Source organism: Pezoporus occidentalis, unplaced genomic scaffold (genome assembly GCF_034315485.1).
Source record: "Pezoporus occidentalis ecotype Australia unplaced genomic scaffold, CSIRO_AGI_Poc_V1 ctg33, whole genome shotgun sequence".
Taxonomy (NCBI): domain Eukaryota; kingdom Metazoa; phylum Chordata; class Aves; order Psittaciformes; family Psittacidae; genus Pezoporus; species Pezoporus occidentalis.
In genome coordinates, this window is record NW_026915268.1 from 5,805,344 (window position 1) to 5,818,929 (window position 13,586).

General features: G+C 51.6%; 1 protein-coding gene and 1 long non-coding RNA gene across 2 annotated transcripts in view; both read left to right on the top strand.

Annotated features, from left to right (window-relative positions):
* Window positions 1-955: 955 nt before the first annotated feature.
* Window positions 956-13,586, top strand: part of CTNNA1 (catenin alpha 1) — a 253,319-nt gene continuing 240,688 nt past the window's right edge. Inside the window, exon 1 of the mRNA XM_062629260.1 lies at window positions 956-968. The gene's annotated coding sequence lies outside the window, so the exon portion shown is untranslated. The remainder of the gene's footprint in view (window positions 969-13,586) is intronic.
* LOC134169079 (uncharacterized) lies at window positions 2,800-6,219 on the top strand. Its single transcript, XR_009966754.1, has 3 exons — window positions 2,800-3,787; window positions 4,467-4,712; window positions 6,031-6,219. It is a non-coding gene; the product is annotated as an uncharacterized LOC134169079 (long non-coding RNA).

Sequence of the window (13,586 nt, forward strand, 5' to 3'; positions counted from 1 at the left end):
TCTCAGTCTCCCCTCTGGCAGGTTAAAGCCATTCCCCTTGGCCTGTCCCTACAGGCCCTTGTCCAAAGCCCCTCTCCAGGTTTCCTGCAGCCCCTTCAGGCACTGGAGCTGCTCTGAGGTCTCCCCTTCAGGAGCCTTCTCTTCTCCAGGCTGACCCAGCCCAGCTCTCTCAGCCTGGCTCCAGAGCAGAGCTGCTCCAGCCCTTGCAGCACCTCTGTGGCCTCCTCTGGACTCACTCCAACAGCTCCGCATCCCTCTTGTGCTGTTGCCCCAGAGCTGGATCAGGACTGCAGGGGAGGTCTCAGGTGAGCTCCATTCTTCAGGCATCTTTGCTTATGCAAAGAGTGAGTCCCGGGATGGGCCAGCTCAGATCCAGCAGGGCAGGAGGGTTTGTGCAAGTGTCACCCTCTCCCGTCACCAGGAAGGGGCAGCAGCCAGCCGTGCTAGCGCGGCTTTTCAGGCTGCTCCTGTGAATCGTGAGCCCGGCAGAATGACAGCTTAATTCACATCGCTGACAGCTCCCAACTGTTGGCAGGGCTGCAATTAAAACACGAACGCGCTCAGAAGCGGCTCTGGGGGCTCTGCCTGGGCCACTCCCCCCTGCCCTCCTTTCATCTCCGAGGCCAGAGGGGCTGGCGGTCCCCTCCCGCAGCAAAGCAGCCCTTCACAGCTACTGGTAAAGCAACGGGCAAATGCTTCAGCAGTCTCTGCAGAGGTGGCAAAACGAGACGGAGGGAATCCTCCTGCTCTAAGGTCACAAAATCCCTCCCCTGGCTGCTGTAAGGATGCAGGTACGACCTGCAGCAGCCTTGGGAACAGCACCCTGGGTCTGGCTCACTCTAGGTGTCAGTGCCTGTGTATCTGCCATCCAGGCACAGCAAACTGCAGGTAGCAAGAGCCCTCCAAATGCCCCATGAAAGGCCAGGTTCAGCCTCCACTCCTCAAATGCGAGACACTCTCCTGCTCACGAAGAGCCACAGCTTTGGGCCTCAAATTTCCTTTGGTTGCTGCCCTCAGCTGCACCACTTCCAATGTCCTTTGCATCTTCTGCTCTTCCCACTCCTCCCACACACATGGATCCCCTCAGATGGGTTCCCCTCTGCTCCCAAAATTGTGCTACACAGCCAGTAGCGCTGGCTAAATACATGGCCATACCCCTTTGTGTGCAGGCAACAGGCTGACACACAGAGCACCCCTTGCAAGAGATCAAGAGCTTCCAGCTTGCTGGCTTTGGGTGACCCAGAGGATGCTCTGCATCCTCTGCCCTTGCACTTGCCTGCCCTTGAGCCTTCCTAGGGAAAGGGAAGAACTGGGAGAGCTGGCAGGGCAAGGCAATAGGATTCCTCTGGGACCATCTGCAGCGAGGACCAGGCACTGGCTGCCCGCAGCACAGTGCCACAGAAACAGTGTGAAGGAGCTGCCCTGTGGGGACCCAATTAATTTCCTTCCTGTTAATTGTTGCCAGACATGAAGCTGCTTTGAAGCACCACAGAGGCTGGTATCACAGTGGGGCAGCCCTTTGGCAGCTGCGAACACAGCTCCATGTGGATGTCCTGCCCTTGCTCCCACAGGGATTAGCAGTGGAGCAGTTGCTTGACTCCTGTAGGAGCAGAACGGGGCTGTAACTCTTTTCCTACAAGCCTCAAGCCACTTGGCTGCATTTGTCAGCTCTGTAGGCATGTGTCTCAGAAGGATGTCACTGTAAACGGAGGATACATACACTTTTCAGTGGAAGGAGCATGTTGCAGGCATCTCCCAATGCTGCCAGCAGCAGGACAAGGCCTGTGGGGAGCTCTGTGTTAGCTTCTCCACCTTTGGTATTTCCCACCAGCAGGGATTGCAGGGCAGCTCCTTCTCTGGCTCCTCAGTGCACTGGAGTTACCCTGAGTGCTGATGGGGTGACTTTAGGTGGGCCGGTGTGAAAAGGCTCGTCGAGGCAGCTGCAAAACAGCTGCACTTCAGTGGCTTTCCTGCTCACTGAAACGGAGCCTAATATAAAACGCAGTGATGGATCAAACACAGCGTGGCATCAGCCTGCACCCTGAGTCAGCGTGAGTCACAGACCGTGTCCCACCACGCTCCGTGCGCAGGAGGAGAAAGTCCTATTTGAATTCAGAGTTACTGCCAAACGCTTAGGGAAGGGCTGGCAGGGGAAAGGTGGGCTGCTGCATACAGGAGCCGTGAGGAGAGGGCAGCAGGGCACAAATGAGCCATCCCTCTTGCAGGGGTGGAAGGGATCCAGGTGTCTGACTTGCGTGTTTAATGGTTCATACACACCGGTGTTGTAATGAACCACCAGCCAGATGCTTTCCTAGGTAATCATCATGGGGGAATTGCAGCAGGAACGTGAGGGTTTGGGGTGGGCATTCAGTACAGAGCTGGTCAACCCCCAGCATCCTTCCAGGCTTCCCTGGTTTCACTCCTGTGTTTCCAGTGGGGCTGGCAACAAGCGTCAGCCTGGAGACCATCACAAGATAAACCAGAAAAGCCACACAAAGCAGCAATGAGGCAGTTGTGAAGGCTGCCTGTGAGTGTGCAGGCAGCTCAGACCTTCCTGCATGCATGTGGCACAGAGCTGTCACTCAGCCGAGGATGCAGGCAACTGCAGGGAGCAGCAAACCACATCTCACCCCTACATGGTTGCAGCTGCCGTATTATGGATCTGAGGTCCCTCCAGGAACTATAATAATGAGGGGAGTTAGTGTGTTACAAATTAAAACTCCCAAAGGCTATTCTCTGCAGAATTCTTTCAACCCTGATCTGAAGTGGCTAAGGTACAAAGAGAGGCTGGTTTGGGGAAGGATGCTGTGGCTCCGAGGGCTGGTTTCAGCCCTGCCAAGAGGAGAGGCTGGTTTGAAGGTCACCTGTAGCCAAGCTGTGCCGTGGTGGGAAGGCTGACAGGGCTCAGCTCAGAGGGAAAGCCCCTGCAGACCACTCTGTTCACATTGTATTTGCACAAGACTCCCCTCTGCCCTTTGCTGAGCAAGGCTGGATTCATCCTCTCCCACTGGCTCGTGGTAGGGTTTTCCAGCACACACCACTCCTTTGCTCTGGTCTGGGGTCTTGGAATAGGCTCATCTGCTCTCCAACATGCCCTCCATCGTCCCAGCATGAGACCCAAAGGTTTCTGCTTCCCTAACTTCTCCCTTATTAATGGCTTTGGACAGATCACTCCCCTGCGACACACATGCCTCTGCTGGCATGAATCTCTCCCTTGCCGCTGCCTCCGGTCCTCCCCTGGCTCTTTGTGCCCTCTCTGGTATTTGCAGAGTCACCGAATTTACAGTAGTGGGAACTCGGAGTGCTCTGTGCTCCCTCCAGACCATCATGAGGGTGTGTTACCACACTGTCCCCTCTGAGCCGGTTCCTTGTTCCCTGCTGTTCTCTTACCCATGCTAGTTTAACTTGCTGTCTGGATTCCTATCCCCCAGCTGAGAATCATCACTTCCCATTCCTGATGCAGCTCAGGGGATGCAAAACTCTCCAGCCAGCTCACACATCCTGAGGCAGCATCTTTGTCTTTTGAGAAAGAATACAGCTTTTTATTCTGAAAACAATATAAATCACTCCACTGATACGTACTTGCTATTTCCTTTGTTATTTCCTCAGTACATGTCCTCTCCTTTGTAAACTACAATGCTGTGAACCTTGTGCAGCTCCTCTGTGCAAACCCACTTTGCTTTGTGCCGACTGAATACAGAGCCAGGAGAGAAAGACTTCCCTGCCTGCTAGGGCCCGTGCCAGGAAGCTCCTGTTGGATCAGCTGCTGCCAACACACCCGGACCAGGTAGAGCCTGCAGTTTATTTAATACATCCAGTTACAATAATTTCAATTTAAAATCAGCCTCACAAGACAAAAGGGCAACATTTGGAGGAGAAAAATCCCTGATTTATGCTTCGAAAGAAGAAATGCTCCTTCTCTGCTGCCTTGGCAATAAGACAATGAGGGAGGAAAACATAAAATTGTTCACATTCCTGACTCCATCCTTTGCCAGTAGCACCAACGTATATCTTCAAGAGCTTCAGTGCAGGTTTTTACTGCAGAAAATAAACAGCAAATTGTGTCCCCCCAAGCAGCAGAACACATCCTGACTGCATCCAGCTCCAGTGCCTCCCCTTCTGCTCAGCCCGGGCTCCCCATAATGCCAGGGTACAACATGGGCACAGACCAACCCCTTCATTGCTGAAGGAGGACACTATCCAAGATCTCCATGTCTTGATCTCTGTGAGCTCCCACAGCCCCACTTATCTGAGGGGACCTGGGCTGCTGAGGGCTCTCTGCCCCTTTGCCTTTTGCCAGGGTGGCATTCCCCAGCTCATTTCCTGAGGCCAATTCCTGCACAGACAACTGCAGCACAGCCTGGGCACAAGCAGACAGGCTGGGCATGGGGGCAGCTTAAATTGATTTAAATAGCACTGCAGCCAATTACAAACCCAAAGTCTCTGCACATGTTTTTCTCCTGCAGGAGAAGCCAACCCCCCTGGGTGTAATTAGCAACATGCTGCACAGCTGAAGGGCCAGCTCAGATGACTGCGCTCCAAACTGCTGCTCACAGGTCACATCCCTTCCTTCAAAAGGAGATGGCCCTGGCAAGGACGCAGGGAAGGATCCCATGTACCCACATGTGGCTGCCCTACTGCATACTAGGAGGTTTGGAGGGAGCCCCATGTCCTGTCTGTGGGCCAGCATCCAGATCCAGGAGCTGCCTGAGGTTGGTTGGGCAAGTGAGCATCACACCTTGGTCCCAGCAGTGATGTCCCCGTGCTGATGTCCCCATCCCTGCTGCAGCAGCTGTTCCACAGACACACATCCCTGGGGTGTGGGACAGCACAGACACCCCTGTCCAGGCTGTGGGAGCCCTGCCCAAACCACGGCAGCAAAGGAGGGGATGTCCACATCCTCCAGTGCCCTGGACATGCAGGAGAAACCTGGGGCTGGGATTTTGCCTGCTCTCAGCAGTAGTCAGAGGGCTCCAGGGCCCTCCAGCAGCCCCCTGACAGCACTACCTATCAAACTGTACCAGCATCTGCTCTCTGGGTGCTTCTTTTGTGAGCAAATGAGGAAACACAAATCACAGTTCACTCATTCTCATGTGGTAGATCAGGGGTAAATTCTGCCCGGGGGCATTTTCGCCATGGATCACGGCACTTGTTTTTCAGTCCCTCAGCCCTGCCTGTTTTCAAGCCTTTCAAATGCTATCCTGACCCAAAACCACCTGTACCGTGGGGTCATGTGCTTTCTGCTTCAGTCCTTTCTGGGGTACATGAGCTCCCCACCTATCCTCATGCCACACTTTGGTCTCTTTGAGGCCAAAACTCTCCACTCCTTGAAGCCAGGAGCTTGTGTCCTTGAGTGAGAAAGATCAGCAAAGGACAGAGTAGGGAAAAATACGAGCAATGAGCTCAACAGCGAGTGTGTTATTTCCGTGGAGGCATCTCGGATGCTTCCTATCCCTGTGTTTGTTGGAGGGAGAGCATCATTTAGCACAGTAATTCAAATGACCTCCACAATTCATCTTTGCAAGGCTTTTTTTTTCCTCTTTCCCTTCCAAAAAGCAGGCAATTTCAGCCACAACATCATTCTGGGGGGGAAGGGAGAGGGATGTGGGCAGTTTTGAAGATACCCAACTCAAAGACCTAGTTATTCTCCCAATTTTTTCCTCACCAACTTCAGCAGCAAGAACACATAAATCGTGTGTCATAGCTGCCTTTTCATCTGTCCCAGGAGTTATAGACTGCACACATAAGACAATTCATGTTCCTCTGCATAATGAGGTGAGTTTTATAAATCATAAATCTTCACTTAATATGCAGGTGGTGTTTGCTGCCAGGTTTAGGAAAACTGATGCAGTTGCCAAGTTCATGAATGTCATAAATCATTCATGCTAAGGTAGTCTGCAATTGCTCAGTCCTTTGAGACAGACCAATTTCAAGGTGGTTGTTTAACACACAAACACGATCTCCGTTGATTGTTTATACAAATACATATTTTCATTAAGATTTTCCCTCTCCTTTTTTTTCCTTCTTTAGGTGCCAAGAGTGATGCCCTGAAGGGTCCCTGCTGGTGGCTTCTTTCCAGTTCCAAAATTCCATCAGAAATCCATTACCCAATGCATAAAAATCCATGGATTTGTAATAGAAAGAGCCTCCTAAAGCTCAGAAAATACAGCCTGGATGTCTCCATAAATCCTGATGCATGTGATTAAAAAGCCTGATGGAGGGAGCATGCCTCAGTTCTTCACAGGGTCATTCTGGACACATGGTGTGTTCTGCAGAACTGCCATTAATTAAAGGTGTGCTGACCCCAGCAGGGTTTTCATCCCTGCTTGAACAGGAGCTGCTGTGTGCACAAGAGCAGGTAATGCACACCCCCCATGGGGAATACCCTGTGTGCTTCTGGATTTAGCTTAGCCTACACACAGCAGCGCTTGGTGGGTGCTCTGCAGCCCCCTGGGATGTGCAAGATTCAGTGGGAAGTCTCATGGGAAAGCAGATCTTAGAGCTGTGTAAATCCAGCAAGTACCTGGAAAGAGATTTCTCCAGTGCCCATCCCGAGGGGCTGAGCATGGACAAACCTCCTCAGGGCTTCAGGGAGCTTCAGCTCAATTCTGATGGGAGATGCTCCTTCCTGGCATCACATCTCACAACCCCAAACATCCCCAGGGGCTCTCAGCTCATAGTCTTTGTGCTCATAGTATTTGTGCCTCATCTTCCTCTCCCACCATCTGCTTTGCATTTTGCTTTCTGGTTTCCTATGACACCATTAGTTCTAGGCTGGTCTTGCATGATGAAAGCTCTGTCTCATCTTCAAGTGTTCAGCATCATCTAGGGAGAGCTGTCACCACCCTGAAGAAGTGGGACCTTGGACCATCAAACCTGTCAATTCCCACCTGGTTCACATCTTGGAGAGATGCAAGAAAATGAGGCACAGAACCACTGGACAGGGTAGTAAATCAAAGCCTGTTTAGGCTCAGAGGCAGGCGGCACTTGCGAGGTTTTGGTTTTGAACACCACATTAATTTTGAGTGGATCTAAGAAAGCTGTGTAGGTGGAACAAGGCAGGAAATTTTGACTGCTGTTCCTATCCTCCGTCATCCTTTTCTGGCATAATTAATTCATCACAAATAATTCAAGGCACCAGGTTCTCTCTCTTCTTTTTCCCAACAAGGACTGAAGTTTCTTGTGTTTATTCCCTGTGCCAAGCTACTCACTTTTGCTAACTCCCCAGCATCTTGTATGCATGTGCCACCTGGAAGCTGAGAGCAGACTGGTTAGTCTTGGTCAGCTGTGAAGGTCTCATCCTTTGATTTAAGGAGCATTAAACCTAGAAAAGGCTTTTGGGGAAAAGATGACTTAAAATGGGACTTGCCACAAATCCAGCACTGGATATGGCTCCCAGCCTGCCCTGTGATTTCAGTGCTAGTCTTCACAGCCCTCTGCTGATCTCATGGCTCTCAGTATGGGATCAGATTGGCAAAACATCCTGGTTTTATCAATGCTTTTGCCTACAAAGAAGCATTAATACCCTAAGGTATTAATGAAAACTCAGCCCTGGGTATAGGTGCTGCCAAAGGGAGCTCCCCCTCCATTTCAGCTCCATGGTTTCCACCTGCTCCCTGTGAGGTGGACCTCCAGAGAAGCATCTTCCTAATGAGAATGACAGCTGACTCTTCCCACTAAGTTGGAGCCGAGATGAAAACCAGGTGAATCTCAAGAGCTACAGGACCTTCATGGCTGCAATCCCCTCCTCTGGGAGTATTTATGTTCTGGAGACCTACTAAGCTGGGGTCGAGCCATTCCTTGCGCTCCTCCAGGTGCTTTCCAGTAGTGAGCCTGTGCTGGCTTTGTGCTCTGTGCATGAGAGAGGACAGGGATGGGGTAGTGCAGAGAGTTCATCCAAAAAAAGAAAATAAAATGTTAATTTTTCTGGAAAGAGCTCAGCAAAATCCATCAATGGCAAAATACTGAATTATCTGAGATATTCCCACTCTGTTTGCAAAGGGAAGGAGCTTTGTGGATGGATTCCCTAAGGAGAGAAAGGGATTCAAACCTGACTTTAATTGTTCCTCCAGGTTATAAATTAGGGAGATGTGGAAGATGTTTCAGTGCAAAATGCTGCTGATGGCTCCATTTGCTCACTTGGGGTGAGCCCCCTGTGACAGGATGGTGGCAATAAAAAAGCACAGCTTGAATGATAAAAGAGGAAAGAGGGGAAAGAGGGGAAGAAAGTCAAATGAAAATAAGGAAGAGAAAAACTGCAGGGCTGTATCAGCGGTCCTGCTCCCTTGGACCTCTGCCCCTTCAGCATCTGGGCAGGTACGGCAAGCTGGCTGGGGCTGCCACGCCAATATTGCATGATATTAATAAGAGACACGATTTCTCCTCCACATTTTGAGTTAAATAGAATCCCAGCCTGGTTTGTGTGGGAAAGGACCTTAAAGCTCATCGAGTTCCAACCCCTGCCACGGGCAGGGACACCTTCCACTGGAGCAGCTTGCTCCAAGCCCCTGTGTCCAACCTGGCCTTGAACACTGCCAGGGATGGGGCAGCCACAGCTTCTCTGGGCACCCTGTGCCAGCGCCTCAGCACCCTCACAGGGAAGAGCTTCTGCCTAAGAGCTCATCTCAGTCTCCCCTCTGGCAGGTTAAAGCCATTCCCCTTGGCCTGTCCCTACAGGCCCTTGTCCAAAGCCCCTCTCCAGGTTTCCTGCAGCCCCTTTAGGCACTGGAGCTGCTCTGAGGTCTCCCCTTCAGGAGCCTTCTCTTGTCCAGGCTGACCCAGCCCAGCTCTCTCAGCCTGGCTCCAGAGCAGAGCTGCTCCAGCCCTCGCAGCATCTCCATGGCCTCCTCTGGACTCACTCCAACAGCTCCATGTCCCTCTTGTGCTGTTGCCCCAGAGCTGGATCAGGACTGCAGGGGTGGTCTGGTTTATATAGAGACCAGAGTGTATCTATATAAGTATATAGTATATATATAAAAAGGGGAAGGTCCTGTGGAGTCACACACACTCAGCAGGGTAAATGGGGTTTCTCTGTATGCTATCTGAGCTGGGCACCACTGCACCCAGAACCAGAGTGCCTGCCAGGGGATGGAAGTGCTGGGTCCCAGGAAGAGCAGGCTGCAATGGGGAGCCAGAAGCCACCACGCAGCAGTGATTTCTCCCTTCCCTCTCATTCCTTTTGTACATGTCCTACTTCTTCAAAGCCCCTGACCTCCTCAGCTAGCTTTTCTCCCCCCTTTCGTTTCTCCTGAAAGTGTGACATTCTCACCATCTGTAAAACTGCCAAACAAGACTCGCCTTTGCATTTCCCTGCAGGGCTGCTCTTCAATTAAAAGCTTTTCTTGATGCTCTGACTTTCACATCTCTTAATTGAGGTTCCTTTCTCCAGCCTCTTCCCCCTTTTTAATGAGAGGCTAACACGCCAGTTAATGGAGCTTTGCAAAGGGCAGCACCAGTGACCACACGGTGTGGAACCCCAGAGCGTATTTGAATGGCAGAGACTGCCCAAGCTGGGCTGCTCAGGGCCTGGCCAAGTGTCCTGGAGCAGGGGAGCAAAAGCCACTGGAAAAATACAGGATCCAGGTCATGTTCTAAAATGATCCTGCCCTTGCTCCCAGGCTCCATCAGTCAGCACTTCAGCAGCCGATGGTACAGCGATGCTTCTCCTCTCCCTGTTATAAATGCAGGGCAGGGACCCAAGCGATGCAACTGAGGTTTGCTGCTTCACCAGCCCCAGCCTCATGCCTGGCACCCAATTCTCCCTTCCTGGAACACCACTGCAGCACTACTGCCCCCCAGCACTGTAAGGGCATGAGCCGGGTTAAACATAGTGAGAAAGATAAGTAAGGCTGCATGTGCTCTTTAACTTGCCTGCTAATTTCTGGACAGGTAAGCTTCTCCCCTGCCAAGCCTTTCATCGCAAGAAAAAGAGGGTTAGAAACACTTCATAAAAACATATTGAGCACTTCACAAATTTGCAAGTGTGTTTTGTGCAGTGGTGGGGATGATTGCCGTGCACTACTCGTTTCGAAAGGATGTAGTATGTGTGCAAGCAAAGCAAGCGCACACCTTTGTTTTCCATCCAGCCTTGGGTGAGTTCAGAAGGCCCTGATGAGGACACTCAGGTGTTTTTAAAAGCTGCTCATTTGTGAAAATAAATCTTCTAAAATAATGAATTGGAAGCTTTCATGGGAATGAACTGCAGGGCGCTGTGAACCAGCACATGGAGGACAGCAGCTATCACCCGGGTTTGCAGATCACCTCCCTTCCTCTGCCCAGGTTCTTGCTGGTGGCCCTGGGTTCCTGGAGGTGCAGTGACCACACACTCTGGACTGGGAGGAATGGGAACTCATGGGTTTCATTGCAAAGAGTTTCCCCTGCACTGGTGCTGATCCTGCTATGGACATGCCCCTCATCTTGCTACAGAAGGTTCCCCCAGTGCCTCTCAGAGCTGCTGCACTCACTGAGCTGCCTAAGTCCAGATGTCCTTGAAATGCTGCTAGAGGAAGGGACAAATGCCTGCAGAATCACTCATCTCTTGCTGTCCCAACCATTTTATTTCTTCTTTTATGCAGGGCGCTTTGTAAATGCTGAAACCATCCTTGCCAACTCTCAAGCACCTGAAACACTGCGCTGAAATACTTCCTTGAGTTCGAGCGTAGATTTTACTTCTGGCCTTGGAACAGCTTAAGCTTTCCTGATGTTATGTGCTTGGTTGTCTTTCAAAATCATGAATTCACAGCACACAATCTCCTCGCACAGCCGTGGTGTGGGAATTGGGGGGGGAGAGCAGGAGCTGGAGCAGAAGGGCCGCTCGGAGCCCGGCAAAGCCCTTCTTGGAGCCTCGCAGATGGGCGAGCAGACGCTCTCACAAGGGGAGAGCGGCGCAAGCTCTTGGATGAAAGCAAATGAAGTGAGGACAGCAGGGCTGGGGGAGAGCACAGGAGCAAGAGCCAGGAGCCGGGTTTCCCAGCCCAGAGGGTTGGAGTCTGCTTGGAAGGAGTGGGCACACGGTGCTTGGCTCTTGGGACCGCTGATGTGCCAATGCAAAGCCACGGGCAAGCCGGGATGGAGGATGCTCGTGGGCAGCACCTGGCTCACCCGCAGGCACTGTGACATAAACACACAGCTCAAGCCTGGGGATAAATTCTGGAGGAGCTCTCTGTGTGTTTTTGTAGATGATCGTTTTGATTAACAGAAAATCAGTTTTATAGGGGCTTTTAGGAGGACATTGCCAGCATGAATAAACAACGAGCACCCTTGCCTGGCTCCGAGGACAGGCTGGGAATTGGGCTGCAGGGAGAGAAAGCCCCAAAGGGCTCACTGTGTGCCCAGGACCACATGTTCACCATCCCCAGCTCCGTGGTGGCTCGAAGCTTGGCCAGCACCAGAGCCACTGGAAAAAAAGGATGTTTTACCATTTACAGATCATTTAATGCTCTAATGAGCTTCCTTAAAAATACAAACGAGGCACCTGATACGATGGGATGAAAGCCTATCTCCATGGCAGTGATTTTCCTGAAGATGTGTTTCATCTTTGGCTGCTGGAAGCTTCGATGTAAAAATTTATTTCATGCCCTCCCCTAATAAAATGTGATGGTTTTACTGTATTTTTTTTATATAAATGTACATTTAGCTTTGAATTATACCAAGAGGCAGGCGCTAGCTTTGGTCGAGCCTGCGACACACAGCATAAATCACAGGTCCCCAGTAACTTCCCAGGACCACAGTCCCTGCCTAAGGGTACAAGTAACTTCTATTGACTTCAATGAAAGTTTCTGGTATCCTGCAGTGAGAGAATAGGCCCCCAGAGACCCATTTGCTGTTGATTAAAAGCAAGAGACTAATAGCACCAGGCACCACGGTGCAGCTGAGCGCTGTGCCGCTTCCTGCCCGCATCACTGCATCGGTTCAAAGCTTGGCCCTGCTGCTCTTGGGAGTCCCAAAGCTCCCCAAAATGCATCTTGTTTCTGACCCCATTGCTTTTTCCAGCTGTTACACCCAACCAAACAGCACCCAGTGTCACCCCAGTGCTCCCAGTTACCCCACGCTGGGCTGATCCCTATTAAATCACCATGGGCTGCCCATCCTGAGCCAGCCCCTGCCTCCCCAGGACATCCCATCCCTGAGCTGACTTCGGAAAGGTCCTGGGTTCCCCTACAGCTGCAGCCTTGGTGTGCTCAGCAGCCATGCAAGGCATGGAGAGATGGGGCAAGGGTTTACATGTCACCAGCTCCCCTTGCCCATAGTGAGCAGCACCAGCCTGGCTTTTCATTTTTTGGCCAGTGTCTCCTATATGAGACTGGGGGGGGCCAGGGAGCCCCCCAAGAGCATGGCTGGTATGAGCTGATGGAGCAGCCGCCTTTGATCTGATTGAGCATAACGAGCAGTGTGGGACCTCGGGAGGTGCACCATCAGCACAATGACCCATGTCCCCCAGGGAAAGGGCTTCGCCGGGGTGATGGGAAGATGACTGGTGATGGAGGAGCAGCAGATGGTCTCTCTCAAGGAGAACACTGGGACAGTAATTACAAGAGACAAGAAGAGAGCTGCTGGCTCGTTCACAAGTTTTCATCCAAGCAATCATGGGAAGCATGAGCCTCTCTGGGGAGCAGGGAAAGGAGCGTGATGAGGATGAAGACTTCTGCCCGCAGGTTCCCAGTGCTGCATCCAGAGCTCCCCAACCTCTCCAAGGGCACACAGACTCTCCCTCTGCTTTGCACCACGCCTGCAACTCCCCTATCACCAAGATAAACACGGCTCTATATGCTTTAAGCTTGGCTTTGCTTTCTCCTGCTCTATGTTGTCCAAAGGACATCCCAACCACCATGCTGCTTCTTCCCGCCACTTCTTAGAAGATCTGAGATAAAGACTTGTTCTTGGTTCTTGCTTCTTGGATGGGACAAGCTGTGCCAGGAAGGATGGGCTGGGCTGCGACCTGGGAGCATTACTTCTCAGGGAAGAGAGAAAATAGAGAGCAAAGCTCGCAGCTTGCAAGTGTTTTCCGTCCTCTTTTGCTCAGCTGTGATTTTACGCTTTATTGCCCCTCTATCCTATGCCCTCATTTTTCTACTCTACCATGACACTTGCTTCCCCTCTGAGCAGCTCCCTGCCAGCCAAAGCATGGAGGAGGTTAGAGAAGGGTTTAATTAGCACTCCTCCTCTTCACTGCCTGCTCCCCTGTGCCCGCTGCAGCTGGGATGAATAACTGGAGGACATGGAAGTGGAGAGGTGAAGGAGAGCTGTGCCATCCCAGGGTGCTTTTACCGTGAGGGATCCCTTGCCCATATGTAGCCCTTGATGTTTTAGCTCTGCAGTGCTGCCTGAGCAGTGGCTGAGACTTGCAGGTGACAATGAAATCAGGGCTAATTAGAACTGCTAATTAGATCTTTGCTGAAACACTGCCTCTGTTCTGTGCCTCTGGGCTGTGCTCTGAGATGGGTCCCTCCTCCTCCGAGGGGTGCCTCTGCCCTTGCCACCCCGGGCAGCGTATGTGCTGTGCATATGTGTAAGCCAAAAAACCCCAACATAAAATAATCACCTAAAAATCCCTTTTAACGAGATCAAAGAATTCCACATCTTGCCCC